At 38.1% G+C, this 25,184-nt stretch overlaps 2 long non-coding RNA genes across 2 annotated transcripts; both read left to right on the top strand.

Moving 5' to 3' along the window:
* Positions 1–3,472: 3,472 nt before the first annotated feature.
* Positions 3,473–6,893, top strand: LOC121050806. Its single transcript, XR_005803970.1, has 3 exons — positions 3,473–3,790; positions 5,555–5,898; positions 6,658–6,893. It is a non-coding gene; the product is annotated as an uncharacterized LOC121050806 (long non-coding RNA).
* Positions 6,894–13,689: 6,796 nt separating this feature from the next.
* On the top strand, positions 13,690–24,094 carry LOC121050807. The gene is made up of 3 exons (XR_005803971.1): positions 13,690–13,738; positions 13,818–14,250; positions 23,775–24,094. It is a non-coding gene; the product is annotated as an uncharacterized LOC121050807 (long non-coding RNA).
* The last annotated feature ends 1,090 nt before the right edge of the window (positions 24,095–25,184 follow it).

The raw sequence follows: 25,184 nt of genomic DNA, 5'->3' as shown, positions 1-25,184 counted from the left end.
GAAAAGGCCCAAAATCAGTCTTCACCATCTTCGCAGCGATTATCTCGTCGAGGATCTCGTGAGCTTTATTGGCGTCATAAGTGTATGTCGCAAACTCCGGCTTGGTGAAGGCCATTGATTTAAGCTTAACCGGCTCCTTTGAAATCTTCAACTGCTTCAAAGACGGGCTCTTCTTCCCGGTTAGCTCATAGGCTGCTATATCATTATCCTCATCCTCTTCATTGTCCTGGGCCGCTTCTCCAGTATTATGATTATAATAAGGGTCGTAGGTGGCCGGCTGGTAGCTCAAGGCCGCTATAGTACGGTGTTTACCTGGCACGTACGTCCCTCTGGAAGCGTTCTTCCCCGCATCTGTTTCTCTGAGGAGGTGCTTGAAACTGCCCACCTCTGTGATGAGCTCTCCCATTGACTGAATCATGCTGCCATGCTGCTTCTTTCGTTGTCGGGGCTCCAAACCTTTGACCGCCAACTTGACTAACTCCTTCTCGGGCAGAATGACATTCAGTTTGGCTTTCTGGATTTGAAAGCGCTGAAGATAAGCGACTGCCGATTCTGTAGGCTGTTGGGCCATCTGGGTGAGAGAGGCGAGGTCTACTTCAGGTTCAATAGTCCCAAATGTCTCACGGAAAAGTAGTTCCATCGCCGGCCAGTCCGTCACAGTCCCTGGTCTGAGTTTAGAAAACCATCTGAAGGCAGCGCCCGATAGCGAAGTGCCAAAGATCCTGCACTTGAGGATGTCATCATTCTGGTATTGGCCACATTGTACCCTAAACCTGGCCAGATGAGTCGCCGCATCTTCAGTGTCCTCCCCTGAAAAAGTAGAAAAGATAATGTTCTTATAACCTCGGGGGAAAGGTGCGAGCATGATGTGTGGCGGGAAAGGTCCTTCATAGACCCCATCTGGCTGGGCTCTAGGGTTTGCCAATCTGATCATCTCCTCTACCTCATCACGTCTTACGTAATCTGGTCCCGGAGGCGGAGGAGGTGCCATTGCGGCTCGATGGGTAGCTTGCCCAGATGCTGCCTGGTTTGCTATCGCTGATCCTGCCCCAACATGCACAGTGCGGGTAGTAGCCTGTTGCTGGAGCGTTACTGCAGGCAAAACCTCTTCCTTCGATAGAGCTGTTATCTTGACTGGGGCGCCTGTCTGGTCGAGCGCATAATAACTCCCTGGCAGTTCCTGATAAACTACTTCTACTCCATCGCTGTTGTACTGGACGAAAGTCATAGATTCCGACGCAATTCCTGTGCCCTTCGAGACTTGGTGTTTCTTGGTGGCATGTCCGCTTGATGAGGCAATCTTTTCTTTGCTGCCATTGATAACCAAGGCTTGTTCTTTATTCTTCACCGGAGCAGTAGCGACAGTAGCTGAGGAAGACACAGCATTTTGGTTAGTCTTTTCGCGCTGATTTGGTGGCACGTACTTGCCTGAACAGGACGGCTGGCCAAGAGAGCCAAGGATAGCATTAGGATCCCCTAGGGCTTTATTCAGTACATCTCTCGCCTGGTTCAATTCGGCTCTCTGCATGGCCACCTCAGTTGCCAAGTTGGCCCCGTCCTTGCGCAGATCTGTTATGTTTGACGCAGTCTGCTTGGTATGATCCGCTATAGCGTCCAAAATTGCCTTATGACGCTGATCTTGTTCTCTAGTGATACCTGCAGCGTGCGCTTTCAAGGCACTTTCTGACTGTGTGATCTGCTGCCGGGTACTCTCCGTATGTAGAGTCATCCGCTGTTCAATTTCGCAAAGAAGCTTTTCCGATTTTGCGGTTTCCCTGGCAAAGTCGACATCCATCTTCTTGCGATGGTTTTCGACGTTCTCCATGATGATCGCGAACTTGACCTCAGCGGTCGCTCCTTCCGGAATAGGCTTCGAGACAAAAGCCTCTTCTTCTCCGCCTCCCACTGTAGTGTTGACAGTGGCGGGAATAACAGACTCGTTGGTCTGATTGACATTGACGCTCTGACCCTCAGCAGCGGTCGAGCGATTCTCACTTTGTGCAGTTGACATATCAGGTGATTGGGGCTGATGAGAGAATCGTTGTGTCACCTGTTCTTCAGAGAGACCACGACAGTCAGCACGAGAATGCGGTCTGTAACTGGAGGTCTTATGCTTTGAGCAGTTAGCGTAGCCCTTTTGGTAAGGGTTATCGCTAGACTTCCCAATGGTTGCGTTCACAAAGAAACACTATTGTGGTCCCATCGGGTGTGCCAAAATGTTTGGCTCCAAAACCAGTTGGCTTGCAAACTGTCTCTTTTGGACGAGTGATTGCGCAGGCGTGCCAGCACCGCAGGGTGCAGTCGTTGGGGCAGTCCCTTGACCTGACTTCTTCTTCAAGCGCTGTGGACGAGGAGAGCACCAACCTCGTCACAAGGTTCTTCTCTTGCCTTTCGGGAAAGGACTTTTGCCTTACGGATAAGGACTTTGGTTGTGATCTCTTTGCGTTCACCGTATCGATACTCAACGTTGTAGGTTGAGCAGAGCAATCACTGGGAAGTTGTGAGAAAGCACGGGTTTTGCTAAAGCGTGACTTTAGCTTCGTTGGGTTGCGAGGGAGTTACCCTTGCTTCGCTGGGTTGTATCGGTGGCAGTAGTACTGGCAGTCGGCTCGCGAGGAGACTAGGACTGGAAGCACGGTCGCCGGGTTTCAACGAGGTTGAAGGTTCGCTCCGGGGAGGCTTTGTAATCGCTAGGATTAGTTGAGTTGAGAGAGGTCCTTTCTTTGTCCTTGAACCCTAGTATTTATACCTAGGTCTTCGACTGTTCCTTGCTACCGAAGGATTATTGATTGAAGCTTCCTATTCAATCTCTGCTACTCGACTCCAATAAGGTTTCGTTTTCCTTATGAATTACGGAATGGGCGAAGCTGTAACCCAAACTCAAGTAGGCTTATTTTTGGGCCGCAGTTATCGGCCCACTACGCTAAATCCACTAAAGGATCTTGCTAAAATTACTTTTGGGCTCAAACAGATTCTGCAAATATGGTGACTCTTTTTTTTTTTTTTTTTTTTGTAAGAATGCAAATATGGTGACTCTTTTGGATAGTGAATAGTGAGAATGTGGATTTGCATCTTAAAGGAACTATTCTTCGTAACTGTAAGAGGCTGATGAATCAATTTGATATTCTGCTCCTCAAGCATATACTGAGGGTATTGTTGTTGGGGGTATCCTTGTCAAAGAGATTGTGCAGCATGCTTCTGGGATTTGTACTTTTCATAGACCTCCTAGTCTAGTTATGGAAGCTTTGCTTGACGATATTCTAGGTGTCTCTTGTCCTAAACAAGTCTGCAAAAGCCATCTTGGCTAGTTTTTTTATTTTATTTTATTTTATTTTTTTGGCTATCTTGGCTAGTTTTTTTGTTCCTGTTTGGGCTTTTTGCCTCCACTGTACCCAGGAAAAAAAAAGACTTTGTTTCTTTTTGAGAAGAGTCTGATTCCTTTCTTCCTTCAAATCGTTTCTTTTTTATTAGAGTCGATTCGTTTCTTCCTTCCAGAGACTACATTTTGTGTATAGGAAATGCTACAACCTTCTTTTAACGACCGGTACAACTAGCTAAAGTGACCTCTACGCCCAACACTTCGACCAGAATTGTGATCCCTTGTTCTCTGTCTTCGAAGAATTCAACCAAATCCCTAAACCAAAGAACCCCTAATTCATCTTCAGTTCTTCTTTTCAAACCCTCAATCCATATCCAGTCATTTAATCTCTCAATCTCCCTTGCTTCCTTGGAGCTTTGCCGCAGGTGGATTTGCGAGCAATCTGCTCGTACGAGCTGTTTCTTCAGAGAAGTAAGTTTTCATAAAGAAAATTTGGGCTTGGAATATCATTTGTGTTGTATATTGGACATGGATATAAAGATTAGAGTTTGCAATTGTGCAGATTCATTGCAATCCTCAGTTATTTTTCCAGTCATTTTTATTTGATAAACAGTCGGTTCAATTAATTAGTTTCCATATTTTATTTTCTGTTAGTCAGTATGAGTTTTTTTTTTTTTTGGACGAATTAGTATGAGTTTATCAGGTTCATTAAATTTCGGTTGAGTTTTAAAATGAAATAGTTTTGCCTATTTTTATATCTTTATGCTAGCTGTAGGTTTACAGTGTAGGCCAAAAACAGAGTCTATATGAGTATTGTTCGTGGTAGGGAGGAAGAGACATTAATATGAATAATATCTTCACATTCAATTAAGTTTGATCGATGAAGTTCATCATGGAATTTGATGCTATTGCTGCTTGTGGAAAGTTGTGGCTATCCTTCTCTTTTTTGTCCTCCGTTCGTATATCAAAGGTTCTTTGGTGGCTGTGATTGAGCTGTTTCATGGTGCTCTTGTGTTTTCGGTGTGTCCGTTTTCCCTGCTTCTGGACTACACTTGGTACTTTATTTTAATTGTTAGTCGGTGGTACTTTTTCATTAGTTCGGAGTATTTTTATTGGGTTTTATCCAAATAAAGTTTTAACGAGGCCACCACCGTATGTGTACGTTCTTTCAACCAAATGGCTTATAGACTAAGTTTTAAGGAGATGTAAAGACATTTTTCCACTTCTTCTATTTTATGGTTATAAGTATGTATTTTCGTGAGTTATGCTGTATGTATTTTCGTGAGTTATGCTGTTTATTTTCTGGCTTTCATAATAGTTTGTTGGGTGTCATTATTGACACTTTCATACTTATATCCCCTGTACTTGTATCTCATGTGAATAAAATTTCACATTCACCTCTTAAAAAAAAAAAGTCCCTGACATTTACATGTTAAATCAGTTATGACCTTGCACTTTTAATTTCATCACATGTACCTCTGTGCTCTCCAATTTAATCAATCATGTCCAATAATTTATTTTTTTGTCAAGTATTTTGTAAATTGAAAATGTGGCTCTAATGAGCTCCCTTGTATGATGACGATTTACTTATGTGGCATGCAAAATTATATCCTATAAGACTACAATTTCTAAATACATCACACAATAGTTGGCAAAAAAGCCAAGAGTTAAACAAGATTGATTGAAACTGGTAAGTATAGGGGCATACGTGATACGAACGTGCATAAAGATAGACCAATCTTCTGCTCACATGCTCTGCATGTATAAATTTTTTATTATTTATTATATTAATGAGAAGAAAATAGAAGTTATTTGAGAAAAAAGAAAGTGGGAGGTTATTTGAGTTAAAGACGGTTATTGCAGACATGGTTAACTCTTCGAAAAATTATTTATTTTCTTTTTCATATAATGTTTTATTTTGTTATCTATCATACTACCACCCAATTATTAAAAGTTATTTAAAATTAATATAAGATCTAAGGGTTTTATTACCTTTTCACACCCACTTTAACTAACAAAGTCTCTTCTCTTATATATGGTATAGATGAACATCAATTTTCATCTATAAATCAGAAGTGTGCATACTATTGACGCACATTTTGGAATTCACGAGCGCTTTTGAAGATTTCTATCTTATATATCAGAAAGTTAGTTCTACTTGGTTTCAATTTATTTGCCGAAATATTTCACTAATATATGCGCTTTTGACCTAAATTAACCATGGACTAATTGCAGATTATCATGGCAAGTACTATAGTTGTCCCGAATGCAATTATACCTGAATTTCTCAACCATACTAATTATAAACATTGGAGTTTGCGGGTCAAAACGTACTTATTGTCTGAAGACCTCTGGGACGTTGTCGAACCCACCACTGAGATTCATAAACTACAAGAAAACGATGGTGAACAAGATGACGATGGTGAAAAAAATAAGGTTTGGACAAGGAAGAATGCAAAAGTATTGCATATAATTCAGAACTCATGCGGAAGTGATATGTTCTCTCTTATCAGTGAAATTAGCAGCGCACAAAGTGCCTGGGAGGCTTTGGAAAAAGGATGCAAGGAAAAAAAAAAAGGGTAATGCTCTGTTGGTCAGATTAACAATATTTGAGACAATAATGTTCACCTAGTTAGTAACTGACCAAGAAGATTATGCTCAACCCCATGAGATATTAATCTAATAGTGGAAAAAATTATTTTTAAGTTGAGTTATTTTGTTTTCCACCATTAGATTTACATCCAATTGTGATTGAGCATTATATCTTTGGTCACTTACTGACCGGGTGAACACCACTGATGTTTAAGATTTTAAAATTTATACCATATTTCAAATGTCATCATCACTTTTAATTTAATATTTTTCAGCATAATTAATTTCTTTCATAAGATCAATTAACATAAATTGCTATTAAGGTTAATATATATAAAAGTCTGCTCACCTAAGGGACAATTTTTAAGAGACTGTGAGGGACAAATGAATCTGATGGCTGAAAATAAATACATAGTTTTAAGTTGTTATAATTTCTGCTTTTATATTTAATACATGTGTGGTTGAAATGCATTTGTCCCTCACAGTCCCTTAGGTGAGCAAACGTGAATATATATATATATAGAGTTTTTATTAGAACCTTCAAATTTTCTCTCAAGACCTCTTATACTCCACCTCCCTCTTTCTTTTTAAATAACAAATTTGCTCATTAGACCTCCCTTAAATTACTAACATAGCCTTATTCATATAGTTTATATAAAAATATAGAAATTTTGTAATATATGGAAACTTGAGGTGAATTTACTCACCATATATAGCTCTATGCATTAATTTTTTTTTTTTTACAGATATTATTTCTTCCTGTTTTTTGGCCGATCCTCCATTTTTGTTGAACCTCCATGCATCTTCGATCTCATTTATGAAGCTAAACTATTGATTGTCTGCAAACCCAATTGAAGGTGTTCCTAGGGCAATGATATAGGGCCTCAATGAGGCCTAAGATTTGTTGCCTCAATTCTAGGTGTCAAGCCATGTCACCTATACACCTCACTAATTTGTCAAATTATGTCATGTCATTCTTGAATAAAAAGATTATCTTATCATTTCAAAATCTAATGGCTCTAAATTATTTTAGCTTTCTTCTAGAAAAGTTACATTATTTTATTCTTTTTCTTTTTCTTTTTTTATTATATATATATAATTCGTCTAAAAAAAATTTATATTTATATATTTGTGTGAATATATATATTTATCTATAATTCATCAATATATATATATATATATGTTGTTGAATATATAACGGTTCTAAATTATTTTGACTTTCTTCTAAAAAAAATATTGTTTGGTTTTTTTCCTTTCTTTCTTGTTCATTATTTTCGATTTTTTTTTTCATTATACATATTCAAAAAAAAGTATGGGTGTGTGTGTGTGTGTATATATATATAATTCGTCCAAAAAATTTATATATTTTGGATGGAGAATTAATGTGGTGTGTATATATATATATATATTAATATCGTAATTATAATCCATGAAATCTGGTAAATTGAAGTAATATTTCAAGCTTTTAATAAATAAATTTAATAAAATTAATGGAAGATTAGTTACCTTACATTAACAAGTTAATTTGAAAAGTCAAAAATTAAATTGGATTCACAAAAATGGAAAGAAAATGTATTTAAATCCTAATTTTAACTCATAAAATCTGGTGATTGAAAACCTAAATATCTAAATTGATTGGGAAGTTGATATCTGAAAAGAAATTGCTTAATATGGAATACAATATATTGCACATGAGGAAATTAATTTTTGAAAGCATACTTGTTTTGTTGATCCCAAATTTTTCAATAGACAATAATGATTTTTAAATGTGAATGATAGGTTCTATTTTAATGTAAATATGTCAGTAGAAAAAAGTTCCCAGTGAACTCTACTTGTTCATTATTAGCTACTTGGTACTTTTTTGTTAGTATAAGACATGTTAGTACTTAGCTGACTTTCAATTTCAAATTGAATGATATATGGCTTCAATTTTAGTGTGAATATGTTATCCGGGAAAGATTCCCCGTTGAACTTTACTATTGGCTATTAGTACTTACTTGTTCGTGCAAGACACACTAGCTTATTTTAAGTTTCAATGGATGATGGCTTCTATTTTAGTGTGAATATGTCATTCGGGAAATGTCTCCAGTAAACTTTACTGGCTCATTATTAGCTACTTAGTATTTATTATTCGTGTAAGACATGCTAGCTAACTTTAATGACAACATAATGCAACATGCAATAGCACTCGACCCCATTTTTCACAGAAAGAGAAGCTGATTCTGATGAATAACCTCAAGAACATAAGAGTACTTATATAGAAACGAAGACTAATTGGTGCTTATCTTTTAGTAGCATATGGATAGGATCAGATCTAGCTATGCATTAGATATGTGTATCTCAACATAACTGTACTAACTCAGCCTTACTAGCAGTCTAGCTCATCGAATCCATATTGAAACCAACATGTTTAGCATTCCGTAATTTAAAACGCAACAACTCCATAACAGAACCAAAATAAGATACAAGATGGGCCCGAATTTACCTTGTTGCCTTGGGTGTGGAAGACTCCTCCAATTTCAACAAAACTTGAGCGTTGAGATTCTTCACTAGGGTGTCCAAGTTCTTAAACTGTGATGAGTAATTACTACCCTCATTTTCTTGCACATAATCACCAACACTGCAAAATTGTTTAAAGAAAAAACCCAAAACCCAATTAACAACCAAGAATTCAAAGACTACCCAATTCCAAAACAAACACAGAATCAAAGCAAAAACCTACTTAAATTCACAGTGAACGTTCTGAGAAGCCCCATCAGCCAAAGCATCTACACTTAATGTTCCATCAATCACCTAAACCTTCTTCGAACCCTTTTCTGGGTTCAAATACACGAACGCGTACTCGTTCTCGAACTCGTTCCATTTCTCAATACCCACTTCCTCTACAAAACCCCCAAAATACACAATTTATTTAGGGTTTGGGGTTTTTAGGACAGAGCAGGGTTTAGTACAATTCAAAAGGGTGAGTGACGTATCTGGCCGTTAGATTCAGTAGGGTGAGCGGCGAAGCCAAGAATGAGAGTGAAAGGAAGAGGGAAGAAGAAAAGCTGGGAAGCAATGCCTGTAGACGACGAGGGACCCAAATGACACCACTTTTGGAGTACCGGAACACCAAGTCACTGAGCCAGAGGTACCAATCGAGGCGGAGAAAAACCGAAACTAGCTAGGACGAGGCTCAGGCTGTTGAGGATGGTGACGGCATGGGAGAAGAGGCTGAGAGGATGAGAATAAGGAGCGGAGTACAAAGCTTGAAATTGAATCCATTCGCCGGAAAAGGGTTCGAAAGAGAGATGGGTTTTTTGTCCAGCTTTGTTTGGAATTTTCAATCTATGAAAAAGAGGACTGAGATCGAGATGGGTTTGTAAGAGAGATGGGTTTCTAGGTTTAAGAGGCTGAGATTTCGTTAGGGTCGAGAGAGAGTTGAGCGTCGAGCATCAAGTGTCGGGAGGAAGGCTTTCTTCTTCTTCCTTTCTTTTGGACACGATGGCAATTAAACCTAGCTAAAAAATTTCAAAGTTATTCACACAACCCAAACCTTACTAACTGTCGTCTGAGTGCAGCACTAAAAATCAAAATGTGAAATCATGGAGGGAAACATGGCGCCTACATCATTTTGGCTCAAAATGTTGCCGCTCAGTTCCAAGTTCACACAACAGAAAATCTTACATCTGTTGTACAATTTCTATAGCTTGCACTAGGCCTATCTAGGGGAAGACATTCAAGCAAGCTTCCTCAAAACTTTGATGCTTAGTTTTTCAATCACACAACGGAAATAGTAAAACCCGTTGTCCTAGTAGCCCAAATTTCAGTGTTTCAAGAGCCAACCAAAACTCAAAAGTGGAGGGAAATCTGTCGCTAAAGTTTTTAAGACTCAGACGACAGACATTACTTCATTTCCGTTGTGCCATGTAGTTATGATAAAAAAGTTATCACTTAGTTGACATTCAAACAACAGAATATAAATAAAACCGTTGTATAATAGAGCTTACTTAAACACACAACAGATGATTTCTATTCCGTTGTGTGATTAGTGTTGTGTGATTAAGTTTTTGTAGTAGTGCAGGTTACCACTGTAACCTTCGGACTTCAGACCATTCTGCCCTCAGAACAAACCCAGGTTTACCACAGAAACCTTCCGACTCACAATTGTCACAACACAACTCACAATCATTCTTTCAACAATATAAATCATCAAAAACCACATATTTAAATGTCACACCATTCCATATAAAATCATGTAATATATATATATATATATATATACATAATCATCCACTCAGGAATGACCACTAATACCAACTATAGTTCACATGTAGTAAAACCAAGAAGTTCATTTTCTTATATGCTTTAAATCTCATTTTCTTAAAACCATTTTCTCACACATAACAAATAATTGTGAAATAAGGAAATTCGGTTCGTAAATGAACCATGTGAGATTTACTCACCTCTCACTCCCGCTGCGTCTTCTATCAAATAAATCCCAATATCACAATCGTTCGTCCACTCAAACCGTTAAGTACCTAACCAAATACAATCTCAACTTAGCACCCAAATTAAAAAAAAAATGCACACTATACGAAGATCTAACGGTCGGATCTTCACCCATGACCACACTAGGTCATCGGGACGGTCATACGATCATCATATCAAAACTACAAGTCTAACGGACGGTCCGATCTTCATAGATCACAAATCGAACGATCGAAATCGATCGAAATTGTAAAATTCATAACTTAATCATACGATCTCCAAAAATTACATGCTATATATAGAAATGATCATATCGACAAATAGAACATAAAAATGGGCAGAAACTGCCCTTGGGACCCCCAGAGGTGGCCAGAAAACTCCGCCGGAGTTAGTGGCAGAGCCGCCGCCGGCCACCGCCAATGGTCTCAGGGCTGGGCTCCTCCCCTTCGTTTCATCATTTTGAGCAACTTTCATAACTATCATGAAGTCTAAAAACCAAAGGAAGTGGTCGAAAATTACCTAGAACAGTCCGATTTGGCCGGAAATTTTCCGGAAAAGGGCGAAGCTCCGACGAGCGTGAAATTGATTAATTCAGGTCCGGTCCTTCTTGGTGCTTGTTCAGCAAGTTGAGGCGAGTCTATTGAGCTAAGAATCTCGAGTTTTGATGGCCTGAGCTTGAAGAAATTGCAGCTGGTTCGTTTTAGGGCTCGGATCTGTTTCCAGCTCCACCGCCGCGTAGCCGCCCCGAGAGAGGAAACGGTGACCACCAGTCGGCTCACAGGAATGAGGTGAGTCGATCTGGGCTTGGTTTCACCTCAAAAGATGGCCGGAGTTGTGAGAAAATGGCCAAAGAAGTTATGCTCTGTTTTCGGTTTCGGGGAGAGGTGAGAGAGAGGTCGGCTGCCCAAAATGGAAACCCTAAATTTGGAAACTTTCCATTTATATATATATATATACCCAATTTGGCAACTTTTCCAAATGCTATAACTTCTTCATACGAACTCCGATTCTTGCGTTCCGCATATGCACGAACTCGTATCGACGGGCTCTACAACTTTCGTGAAGGAAGTTTTCCCAAATTCCATACGTATAAAAAGTCAACTTCGTAGCCCCCCCCCCCCCCCCCCCCCCCCCCCCGCCCCCCCTAAAATGTTCATTTCAATTAATTATTCGCCCGAAACACTCCCGCTCCATCCACTAGCCACGAAACTATCCGATAATCACTAAATTAAATTCCAGAAAATCCTCGGAAAATAGTCATGAATTTCCGGGGCATCACAAAATGATATATGGATTCCACTACCACTTTAAACTCAATATTTATTACATTGAATAACTAATTCTATTTTTTCCATGTCTGCCCTTTACAATCTTATATATATATATATATATATATATATACATACATACATACATACATACATACATATATATATATATATATTTGCATTTACAAAATATATATATATATATTTATTTTTGCATTTATAACTTTTCCCTAGGTTTTTGGTTTCCTTTTCTTAGTTTATAAAACATGAATTGATAATTTTTGTTTTTCTAAAGAATCTCTAGTACCAACTCACAATAAAATTTCGATAAATATATATATATATATATTTATATATATAACTCCCAAATTGCACCCCAAATTGTTTTGTTCTCTCCCTCTCTCTTAATTTTCTTTAGTTTCCTATCAATTTCGTTTTTAGATCTCCATTTCACAATCAGAGTTTTTAATTTGTCTTTTGTTGAAATATTTATCTGGTTTGATTTTGCACTTTTGCTTGATCCATCTATTCTTTTCTGAGTTTAGTTTAGTTCTATTTTCTTTTCAATTTTTTTAAAAACAATTCGTTGTCGATCTTGTTCATATTTTACATTCAACCCATAGTTTGCAAAAGATATTTCCACCACCAAAGAAATGAAATTGAACGAAGATTAAAAAATGGGAATGGATTTCAGAGTGGATGCTAGAGAAATAGAAAGAGATAAAGAAAGATTTGATTGGACGAAGATTAAAAAAGGGGAATGGATTTCAGAATGGATGCTAGAGAAATAGAAAGAAATAAAGAAAGATGTGAGAGAAAGGGAAGATAGGTGTGGAGAAGTTTGACCTAGATGAACCCAGAAAGAAAAAAACCACACCCTAGATTCTCAAAATAACAATTAAAAAAATACCAAATTTGTTAAGAAAAAAGAAATGCAAAATAAATTAACATCCTACAAAGTCAAAGTAAAATATAGAAAGAAAAAAAATGTGAGATATTTATTAGAAGGACAAACATGAAAAAAATAGAATTAGTTATTCAATGTAATAAATATTGAGTTTAAAGTGGTAGTGGAATCCATGTGTCATTTGTTGAGTGAGGAAGGTTGAAAGGGAAAAGTAGAAGGGGAAGGTAGCTAACATTCCTCTTTTTATAGATGCTTAGTAAATAACATACCATTAAATGAAGTTGTTATGTATTATCAGATGCCGCATAAATTAATTTCTAGCTACTACCAGAGAATAGTGGTTTATCTTCCGTATCATTTTTAATAAAGCCTCATGCAATAGGATGCTTGTCATTAAGATTTTCAACTCTTGACATTCAAGGTCCATAACTTCGATATCAAACTTGACAAATAAAAATTCAAACGACTCAAAAACAAGCATCCATAAAACCTTTAGAGAATATGGGTTAGCTCAAGTAGTGAATATGGCTGAAAGATTGATTTAGGATTAAGCTAGGTCATGTGTTTGACTGTCTCTAATGTAACAAAAAAAAAAAAAAAAAAATTATGTTTGCTACTGGAGAAGGGAAACATGCCGCTTTAGCCTAGTAAAGCCCGACCTGTTTGAGGGCGGCCGGGACGATTCAGTGCTTCAACCGTATCCTATATAAGGAAAATATATTGCATGTACAAATATTACATCAAAAGCATTTATGACATAGTATATATTTCCAATAACTTCCCTATTAATTACTCTAACAGTTTCCATGAACCTATCCTTATTAGAGAAAGTGAAAAAAGAGATAATAAAAGTCGTTAGTTTAGAGATAATATATTTAAGAAATCACTAGTTTTCTCTAATTTAATGCTTAATGCTCCCCAACCACCCCCCCCCCCCCCCCAAAAAAAATTTATATGCATTTGCATCCTTAATTATTTGATTACATTTTCAATTTTAGATAATAAATCATTGAGAAATGCTCTAAATATGTTCCTTCATGCATTTTATTCTTTAGTTAATTTACTATGTTAAAGATGATATGTCACTACCAATATCTAGGAACAACGGCTAACATACTGGAATTTGTAATGCAGTTATAACTTTATACAGGAAACTTACATACAGTCTCCTTAAACTTTTGGGTATGGTACATCAAACATTGTTTATCTTATTTTTCCATTGTTTTCCAATTCTTAATTATTGTTTGGGATCTTAAACTAGGAATCAATCGATTACGTAAAGTGAAATATCGATCCATACTCGATGCATTGATGTTTTACGTTGCATTAGTGAAATGCTAAAGAATGACAGTCCTACATCAGCACAACTTGGCATCGTAAGAACATCAATCTTCAAAGCTGTTGAACACGGGCATGTTGAGTTTGTCACTCATATATGTGAAGCATATCCTCCATTTGCAAAATCAAGAGAAGAAAACAAACACATATTTCACTTTGCGGTTGAATTTCGTCAACATAAAATTTATAGCCTTATTCATAGACTTGATAGAGAGGACCAGAGATACTTTGGAACACGTGTAACCAAGTATCCAGAGAATATGTTACATTTAGCAGGGAAATTATCTCCACTCTCAAGGTTCAATCGTATTCGCGGTGCAGCTTTGCAAATGCAACGAGAGCTACAGTGGTTTAAGGTCAGTATCTCTAAATACATGTGTTTAATTATACATAAGTTTACTTAGAAATCCATTATCTACCAGCTCAAAGTTTGCCTATATAAACTCAAATTAAGCATCAACGTACTTAAAAGAATGAACATCGGCCTTATATATATATATAACTTTTCAATATCGTGAAAATAAGTTTTTTTTATTTTCTTCAACTGGTTCTCCATTTTTTTTTTTTAATAAAGGGCAGGTGCAGCTGCCCTCAAGCCTTGATTAATGAAACTGTCGAATACAAGGGGAGACATTGAGCCTAAACCCCTAATTACAATAGGCACCTAGAGAATAGCTTGAAATAATATGATGACTATCTACTAAACAATTGTATTCAAATACGCACCAATTAGCAAAGAGCGCTCTACAGGCGACTCTATTTGCTTTACAGCGGTGACACAATGGAAAGATAACTCGATCTGCAACTCGATTATAGCATAGCATAATTTCCATACTCACAGCTTTCCCATCATGTTGCCACTGAAAAATACATCCAGTGACACTAAGTTTCACCGTACCACTAGGAGGCAGCGACAATTTGACCAAGCAAGAAACTCGCTGCGTACTTAGGGCAGACTTGTTACTACCACTAAGAGGCTGCGACCATTTGCAAATGTAAGGAACTCGCCGCCTACCTAGAGCAGACAAGACACTTTGAGTGCACACACGGGTACACAGCCCGACTAGCCCTACACTTCTACTGTAGGGACTTATTTTCAACAAAACAACAACCGTAAGCAAACAACAGGAAACAATACAACTAATAATTAAAAACCACCAGCAAGGCCCAGAAGCTCACCGGTTCTCCGTATCTTCTTTATTTTAGGTACAAAATTTAATTTCCACAACAAACTCTAAAGTTATAGGCAAACTTCTTTTTGAATTTTTAATGCTTTTCTCTCTTCTCTTTCTACAAATCATAGTTAGGGAAACTATTGGAGATGCGCTGAGGTGGTAGAAAACTTTTAGAAATTGAGATTTTTAGGGAATATATTAGAGGTACACTAGAAAAATTATGTAAATTTAAGCTTGTTTGTCTTAAGCTTGTTGTTCGAGAAACCCTGACTTTTTTGTCGTAAACTTGTTTATAATTTTCTTGATATTATCGATCATCAATTTATAAGAATTGTGTGATTGCATAATTTTGTTAGATGCTTTACATAACATAGATATTATATGTGATCAATGTTTTAAAAATTGCTACACTGTAATTAGGCGGTGGGGAGGGACCTAGTGCCTTTAAATACAACATATATAATTACATTTCAAAACAACAAAAAATACAACATATATAACTATATTCAAATTATTCAATATTAGAAGTAACTAATTTCAACCATATTCATTTTTTCATATAAATCAAATCAATTAAGAAATCAAACAATAGTGCCGCTCTATCGTTACTGAAGAGGAAAAACCCTAACCCTAATACAGCATTGTCTGCATTGAACTCTTTTTAACTGCGATCCTTTCTACCTCTGTAATCACTCCCCCTTCATCATGTCCTCCATTGAAGATAGTCACCACCAGTTTTGTGGCATCTTTGGTGCTGGCAGGGAACGATGTCATTGACATCTTGTGCATGAATGGTTCTAGAACGCAGGGCACCTTCCAAGCATACTTGCTGGGAAGGCCACTAACGGTGAAACCCTTTGAAGTGACTGATTAGCAACGTCATTTCAAATGTGTGTGGGTCCTTGTAGCAAGTTTAGGGTCCGGGAGCGAGCCCAGAAAAGATTTTTGTTTACTTTGGATCTCAAGAAGGATGGAAACAAGGTGCTTTGGTGTGGCCCTTGGTATTTCAATCGTGCTTCTGTGATTATTCTGGAGTATGATGGTTTGATGGCCCCTACTACAGTGAGTCAAAAAAAAAAAAAAACCCCTAAGACTGGCTCTAGGAATTGTGGAAGAGATGTCATTTTTCTTTGAAATTTAGTTGGAAAGTGTCGGCTTTGTCACTTGATTTACCATGAGGGCGTTATTTGTAAGATGGCAGAGAAGCCTGTATTGCAACAAGCTGAGGCACCGGTTGGAGAAAAGAGGCTTGAGTTGCGTAGTCCGTTCGAAAGCTTTACATAGGTACGCTTTACAAATGGTGCATTTAGGCTCAAGGGTATACATAAACCAATCTTGCCCCCTATTGCTCGAAATCTTTTTGGTACTAAGGATACCAATAAACTGTTCAAGCCGGTGGTCATTCGAAATGTTGATATGAAATCTTCCCATAGGGAAGATCATGCACTGGCGCTGGTCCTAGTAGATGAGGCACAACCATTGCTCCCTGTAAATTATGCATCGAAATCCTTGAAGTAAGGTCGTCCTGCATCACCCTTCTCCTTTCCAAATTGAAAATCTTGTTAAATGATGTGCTTGAGGGGAGGATGAATGTTACTGCTCCAATGAAGAAAGTGAAGATCCCAGCAGTTCGGCTCACAAGCAAGTCTCTAGGGTGGGGGGAAACACGTACCAGGTCGAATGTTGGTGCCTGCAAAGGTTACGATGTCTAAAGAGAAAGTCCAAGCTGAGAAAACGGAAGTGAAGACAAAGTGAGGCCGACCTCTAGGGTCAAAGAACAAGACCCATACACCAAGCACAAACCCAGATTCCAGTTCTGTCAAACTCCCCTAGATCCCAATTTGGAACTAAAGTGAAACCCTAGCCCACCTAGCTAGCATAAGGAAAGCCCATATTTAGGTCAACCAAAACCAAAACCCAAGCCCAAGACTTGTTTGCCCATGTAACCCGATCGTCTTCTCCATTGACACTACCGCTATCGTCGCTCCTAAATGACCAGGACCAAGCTCGGACAAGAATAGTGGCAGTAGTGTGGCACCACTAAACTTCATGCATGCGTCATCATCATCTTAACTCATACTCCAGCCTAGCCAGTTAATTCGGCAGGCTGAGGCTGTCACCTGTTGCCGACTGCCACCAAATAAATCCAAAACCCTCACTATTGATCAGCCCAATGAATTAAAAAGCGTGCCTTGAGGCGCCAAAAGCGATTTTCTAGACTGAAAATGAGTGTGCGTCAGGGGCTAGGCGACGACGCTGGTGAGGCGTTCTCCAAGGCGCGAAAGGCTTCCTCCAAGGCGCGAAAGGCGTACGCGCAGAAAAAAAGTGAAGTGACGTCGTTTTGAAATAGAATGAGTTTAAACGCTGTCTAGGTCGCGACTGCTACCCCAAATCTGATTTCAGCCCCGATTTCAGCCCTCTGCCCCTCTCTGTTTTCAAATTCGATCCCTAAGTCCCTAACCCAGAGTTCGAGTTAGGAGTTCGATTTCAGCCCGATTTCAGCCCTCTGCCCCTCTCTACGCAGCAGTCAATTTGAGCTTGATTGGAGGTCGATTCGGAATAGGCCATTTGAACTTCTGAAGGTATGATTCCCGATTTCCCGTCTATATTTACTTGGGTTTGAGTTGTTCTTGTCTAGACAATCATATATGTCCAGCAACCCCATTAATTTGGTTGCAAGAGTTTGTGGGTTACTGTCAATTACTCAATTTTGCAGATTTTTCTACTTTTAGATATTCTTGTTTGTGGGTTACTGTCAATTTTGCAGATTTTGTGATCCCATTGGAATTGATTTAGATTTTGTTGGATTCAGTTTGAGTTTTGAGTAAAGACTTCATCTTTTTTTATTGGGTGAAGGTTCGGGGAGTGAGTAGCTTAAAAATGGCGTTTGAAGGATCCTGTTAAGGATGGGATTCTTCTCCAGCATCCTTTTTGGATGCTCTGTTCTCAGTCCTCTTTTGAAATAGCAGCTGGAAGATATTGAGATGGGCTGAACTGGGTTTACTATATTGAGGCCGAGTAGCTATCTGATTATCTCGTGTTAATTGATATATGATTAGCTATATGATTATGTTAATTGAGTGATTGTCTCTTGTGTATGAGTCAAGTACTCATTTTGAGCTGCAGGGGAGAGAGATCAAAATAGGAGATTTTTTCTTTTCTTTTGGTAAGCTGCACAGTGGGAATTTGAGTGTTAAACTGTTAATTGACAGCAGCAGGAAGATATTGATTGTCTCTTGTGTATGATACCAATTATATAATACCAGTAGAGTCTAGTACCATATTTCACAATAATTGAGTGTTAACTGTTAATTGATATGCTGCTCGTTTAGTAATGTTGTGATTTTTGGCAGATTGCATGATTTTGTGCAATAGCAGTCGTATACTATATGTAATTGATAGGATGCTATGTTATAATGCAGGTAACAATGAGTTCTAGTACTACTACTAATGGGACAACAATGAGATCATGCTTGATTTCATTTTATATTGGTAATTTTGTTGAATCATATGCTTCTAGTACTTAATTTATTGTGAGTGAATGACCATTAGTAATGTTATTTTGGTTACTCTTAATGTGGTATGTATAAGAGTAGAAATTACATGCATATATGTGATTTATACGAAAGGCTTACGCCTTATGCGCCTTATGCCTCAAGGCTGCAAGGCTCTCCCGAAAACGCCTCGGGTACGCCTTCAGCGTTTTAAAACATTGGATCAGCCCCTGTGAAATCGTTGCCCGACCTGCCATTTGGTCCATGTTGCTCAACCGCTGGCCGATGTACATTTCAATTCCCTACTTTTTGATTTTTTGGTAGTACAAAAAATAGTTTATGAACTTTAATGAGAAATAGTAAGATTTCATCAAAGACCGGATTATCACAAAACCACCAAACTAACTAATTTTATTTGATTTTGACTGGTCCATTGAGATCTCCCCCCCCAAAAAAAAAAAAAAACACCTTCAAAACTAATATAAAAATATTGAAATTCCAAATTGCACGAGTATAAAAACAAATGAACCTCAAATAGTATTAAATAAAAACCTCTCGAAATGAACTTCAATTTTATACTCACTTTTTTTTTTTTTAAGAGAATCATGTCAACTCATTTATTGATTAGCTAAATTATAAATAACGACCCATCTCAGTGAGGCTGACAAAATAGTCATTACCTAAGCAATTAAACATTTTTAATAATAATGAAGCTTATCCAAAAACTACCCAACACAACCCATGGTTAGAACCAAATGACACAGGAAATGCAAGTACCCTTGGTGACATATCTCAAACTTGAATAGATTTTGGTGTCATCTCATCAATCACTCCCATTTGGAATCTCAACACCCTCCACTACATCACCTGCAGCCTCTTCCACCTTTACCTCATCAATCAGCTTGAGCTTCCTGAGAAACTTCTTCTTTTTTGGTTTAGGCCCGTTCTCAATCACCTTGATTTTTTCTTTCGACCTTTCGGTCTTCCCCTCCTCTTCTTAACCTATGATATATGCATTATTCCATTGTTGTACTCCACATCCAAAGAAGATAAAACTAGCGCCGCATCCATCAACTTGGCTTTCTTACCCGACTTTATTATCTCCACATGTGCTTCATATAGGATCTCTATAGTTTGAGTTGCTAGATTAGACACTTGAGCAACCAATGAGGGGCTCTGCCACTATTGAACACCCCAGCCTGGGATAGCCTATGAAAATCTTCTAATCAGAAGCCCAATAATTGCACTAGCATAATCTGAGGCTGGCTAAGAAGCCTTGCCCCTAACCCCCTCTGAGCCTCTATCACCACAACAAGATTAGGGATAGAAACCTAGCTAATACCCCATCACTAGATGGAATCAGTTTGGTAAGCTGACAATCTTCAAATTGCACATTCTCCTCTCAGAACCTATCACTGGTACCACCGCAGCTGCTAGCTTTGATTTGCCTGCATGTTGAATATTACACCCTTCAAGACCATTGTTGAACCACACACAAGCCTGACACAATGCTTTGCCCCTTTCATATTGTAGATCCAACTCCGCCCGAACCACCGAAGAAAACCGGAAAGACCTCGTCGTCTAGAGTCGCCGCCAAACATCAACCACCGCTCGAAAATGTTGTGTAGCATTACAGTGTTTCAGAACAACCTGATCCCCTCTCATAAATCGGCCCATGGACGTCCGTAGCAGGATGAGTGACTTTTCTGTCCTCGAACAAAATGGCAGCTTCCTTCCTACCACCTAGGTTTCCAACGTCTGAAATGGCACTACCGCCACATCCCTAGCCCGTCGTATTCACCAAGAACCACCATACACCATTGTAGTGCCACGGACCACCAAAAACCACACAATTGTACTCCTCATGTCTCTTGAATCGGAACAAGAAGTGACTATCGTCATGAGCAGTAATTAACACTCCCACATTGCCGCCAATGTTCCAGACTTCCAGGTAGCCTCTGTCATCCCCGGGTTTCCGGGTCAGCATTCTCCCAACCAAGTATAAGTAGGTTTTGGCGATTGCCGTCAATCCCACCTATCCAAAATCTACTACCGCCTCTTCGGTAAACGCCAGTGTCGTCGATAGACGAGCAACCATATCCTTAGCCATTGCAGAGGCTCATTAAATTTGCTAGAATGGCTAGAAAAACCTAGCATCTTCTCAACCCTAGTAGATGTGCAACGTCTCTAGTATTTTTTACTGTAATAACTTTACACTCACCCTAACTAAACCCATAACAAAACAAGAAAACAAGATAAGGATGATATGCTGAATGCCTGAATGAGAGAGACCGAGGTCTCTGACATGAAAGATGGTGAGGTGAGACGTGAGAAAATAGAACCCAAATATTGCTCTATCGTCAATGCTACTACTCTCTAAACAAAATCCGAGAAATTACGTCCAACTAAAAAAGTTCACCTCCATACCTCCATCCGTCAATGTTATAGAACCCAACATTGCTCCCCACTATAGAGTATAGACTACTGCCTTAAACCTAGTTCCTCTGTTGAAAAAAAAAAAAAAAAAAAAAAAAAAACTTTAGTTCCAGGGACATAAAGCTCAGCTTTAGTGGAACAAAACTTGTCTTCGAGCCATGAAGTCCACCTTGATTTAGTGGCAAGAATCCCAACTTCGACAACTAAATTAGCCAAAGAAAAAACAAGACTGGAATTGACACAATTTTTTTTAATGAATATGTACAAGGACAGGGGTGTGATTATTTTTGTAAAAATTGGTATGTAATTTCACCCTCCAAGAAAAAATGCAACTCTTTATCAAGAGAGCAACAAGATGTATCATTGAATCTGGCTGCACCAAGCCCCATTTTGGGTCATCACTTACAGACCCAATCTACTACAAGATCCACTCGGGCAGCTAAGTATTTGCGTCAACCAGCCAAGTTTCTGAAGAGAATAAGATAAAGAATACATGAATCAAGCATATTTGGATTTGAGTACGTCTCAAAATCCTGTTGCTCTGGTTTTCTCTCTTTCTTAGTGAAAGTCGGTGGTGATTCCCTCTGCCCACCATGGGCGCTTTTGCCTGGGCTTTGGCCTAGATCTGAGGCATCTGGCCTCCCCTTTCCTTTTCTGCTATTTCTTTCTTGCTTAGTCTTTGTTTCAATGGTTCTCTTTTGCTCCCAGATCTAACTTTTTCACCTATCTCATTGAGCTGGGTATGGGCCGGGCCGCCTAAAAATTTGGAGAGCCCGAATTCGGACCGAATTGTCAGGCCCGGCCTATAGTTATGTGCTAAAGTCCAGGACTGAATGAGGCCCGGCCTATTGTTTTAGGGCCAGTTTTTCGGGATTCTGGGCCTATTTTGTTGAGTTTCTAAATCAGGCCCACCCTGACTAGCCTCATGTGTAGCTGCAAATAACCACAACATACAGGCACATAAATCGTTAATCAAAAGTTAAAAACCAAAGTCTTCATTCAGACATCTTTTTTAAAAGCTTACAGCTGGAAATATAGGGTTTGACAGAGAATTAAGCGAGAACATATACATTATATCCCTAAAATTAAAGACCTCGACTTCCCAGCCATCAGCAAAGTGTTGGTTGGCAATGGTGTCCATGATTCTGAAATCGCCCGTAGCAGGTGGAGATTGATATTTAGAAATCATCGAGCAGGTTCAGATTGGAAGAAGAGATTAATGGGAATTTGAAGATTTCGATGATGGAAAATGAGGGATTAAGATTAGGGTTCTCCGTTTTGGGGTTAGGGTGCTTGGGGACAGAATTGGGGATTTTTAGGTTTTCAATTTAGGGATGAGTAATGATAAGGCTGTTTAGGGAGAGAATGAGAGTTTGTTTTCATCGATTTGGGGTCATCGATCTTCTTAATTTATGGGTTCAGGAACATTTCTGGACTGGGTTCTGTGATAGAAGGAGACTGAGAAGAAAGGGTCAGACGAATAGTATGCATACAATGGGGAAGAAGAAAGAAGAATTTGTATTCTAAAGAAAAAGACCAGAAGTAATTAACAAGAAGGACTAATAAAAAAAATTTAAAAAAAAAAGTATTAATTGAATTAAGGATCGGGACTGGCACGTTTATGAATTATTTTGAACCCTGACTCGCTCGTTTTTGATACTTTTAAAAGCCTAGACTGAACCGGATCGTTCTTCTTTGGGTTTGGGCCATTCTTTCTCTGTGTTTAGATTGAGGTATGTTTGTACCTAGTTGCTGGGTTATGTTGTACTTGGTCTTTAAATTGATGCAAGTTCTTGGTTTGTTCGCCGGACGATAAAAATTCTATATATTTTCCGTATTCATATGCGTCATTAAGTGTGGGGCATTCACATCTTCTTCTTCTTCTTCTGAACTTCCTTTTTTTTTTTTTTTTTTACCCAGTTGAAACTTGATTTGTGTATTCACCTTCATCCTACTGGGAGTCTAGTGGGTTTGCAGTTAGGTGTCTTCGTTTCTGTTAATAAGTTGAACGCATATTTTTATACGATAGTGAAATTTCATATCTAGATATAGCTACCTCAGATCCTAAGAAATATCTCAACTAACCATGGGTATTCATCTCGAATTATCTCTGCAATGCATTCCTCCCGTTCGGATCATAAACTATGAGTTGTTGGTCTTCTTTGGTTTTTATATATTTATTTATTATGGAAGCAACCTCTTTAAGAAGCTGATGTGGATCAAAACACACTCTGCAGTTGTTTATGTACTGACAACACTTTTAAAAATATTATTTACCAAACACGAAACTGTTTTAATTCACAGCTAATTATTCTCACAACACAGCAGCAATATATATATTTTTTTTTAAAGTCACGGCAATCCCAAAATAGCCCTTAGTTTGATAATATCTACTGTAAACCTTCCAAACCACTACTTTGGGGATTGCTTCAAGTCAATATAGAGATACTCAATTACAAACCTTACATGTATAAAAAATTCTTATCCATGTATTAATTTTTAAGAATGACATTGCTACATAGAAGTATATTTGAACCAAAAAAAAAAAAAAAAAAATTCCTGTTTTATTTACTCTATGGTCCGTAGCAATTGTTTGACGTGCATGTCGGTAGTTACTTCTTTCAATTTTTCATCCTCTTGTTTGGTCAAATTGTCTATTCTTCTCTTTACAAAACTTACCTATAATAAAGGTCAGTGGCTAACATAAATACTATAGATTAAACTCTAATGTAGCTTAAGTCGTTTCAATAATGTAACCTCCCAAAATAAATGCAGGAGGTGGAGGATATTGTACCGGAGGAGATGCATGAAATTCCAAATTCAGATGGTATGACACCACATGAACTATTTACTAAGAATCATGAGAAACTAAAAGAGGAGGCAGAAGTCTCAATGAAAGGGATAGCAACTTCTTGTACAGTTGTAGGCGCTCTCATTGTTACCATTATGTTTGCTGCAGCATTTACAGTTCCTGGTGGAAACAATGGTAATACAGGTTACCCGATGTTTCAAGCTAAGAAGTTGTTTCTGGTGTTCATAATTTCAGATACTCTATCACTAGTTTCTTCCACAACTTCAGTCATATTATTTTTGGGAATCCTTGTAAGATCAAATATGGACATAACACATATCATCATAAAGTAATTGATGATTAGCTTAATATCAATCCTAGTTTAACATGGATACAAACAGTAAATCAATACTAGTGACTTAATGAATAGTGTATCAATTCATTAAGGATAGTAATCTATTGCTTAGTCTACAAGGAAGGCTACAAGTTGTGATACATTAAGAATCTAACTAGGAAACCTAAACCGATATGGATAGCTTTAATGGGAAGCTTCTTGAGGTTTAAGTCACCTATATATACAGATGAATTGGTCCCTGATTACTACCGACGTTTTGCATATTGTTCTGTCCATTGAGAAGCAAGTTGGTAAGTAACAGAAGGCTATATTCAGTGTTCGTGTTTGCAGTTGCATAAGATGGAATCCATGCCAGTAATTGCTGAAGGTAAGCCTTAATCCCTTTTATGATTGTGTGCATATGTTGTGAGCATGTATATGGTTATTTTTACAATTGGTATCAGAGCATAGGCTCACAAGTATCAAAATCGTTTTAGGGTTTTGCAAAACAAACACAAAAAAAAAAAAAAAAAAAAAAAAAAAAAAGGGGTTTTTGCTTTACGGACCAAGTCACTGATCAGGTAACTGACCATGTAACTGGTCATGTAACTGATCAAGGTAAGTTACTTAAGTCAATTGCTGCATCTGGTTAAATATCAAGTTCACGCTTCCGCTGTGATTTTTAGCAGCAAATTGGGGAAAAAGCAAAAAACAGGTTTTTCTGTGAAATTGATTTCGATTCATAGCATGATAATTGAATTTTGATTGTGCTCAAGAACACTAGTTGCATTCCCGGCGTGCGTTAGGTTAGAGTAGATGGTGACCGGATGAAATTTACAATTTCTTGATTGTTCTGTGGTTTCTTGGAATCGAAACAATTTTGATTGTGCTTGAATATGCATGATGAATTGATTGATGATATGGTATTGTATCTGTGATTGTGTAAAAATTGCATGAAGAACAAAAATCTCCCAGATTTTGTTTACACATTATTAAAATTGACAGATACGAGAGCTTAATTTTCTTACAAGGATGAATCTGGGTAGAATATAAAGTTAAA

Source organism: Rosa chinensis, chromosome 7, assembly GCF_002994745.2.
Source record: "Rosa chinensis cultivar Old Blush chromosome 7, RchiOBHm-V2, whole genome shotgun sequence".
NCBI classification, from domain to species: Eukaryota; Viridiplantae; Streptophyta; class Magnoliopsida; order Rosales; family Rosaceae; genus Rosa; species Rosa chinensis.
The sequence above is the reverse complement of the archived record's forward strand: the minus strand, read 5'-3'. Positions and strand labels throughout refer to the sequence as shown.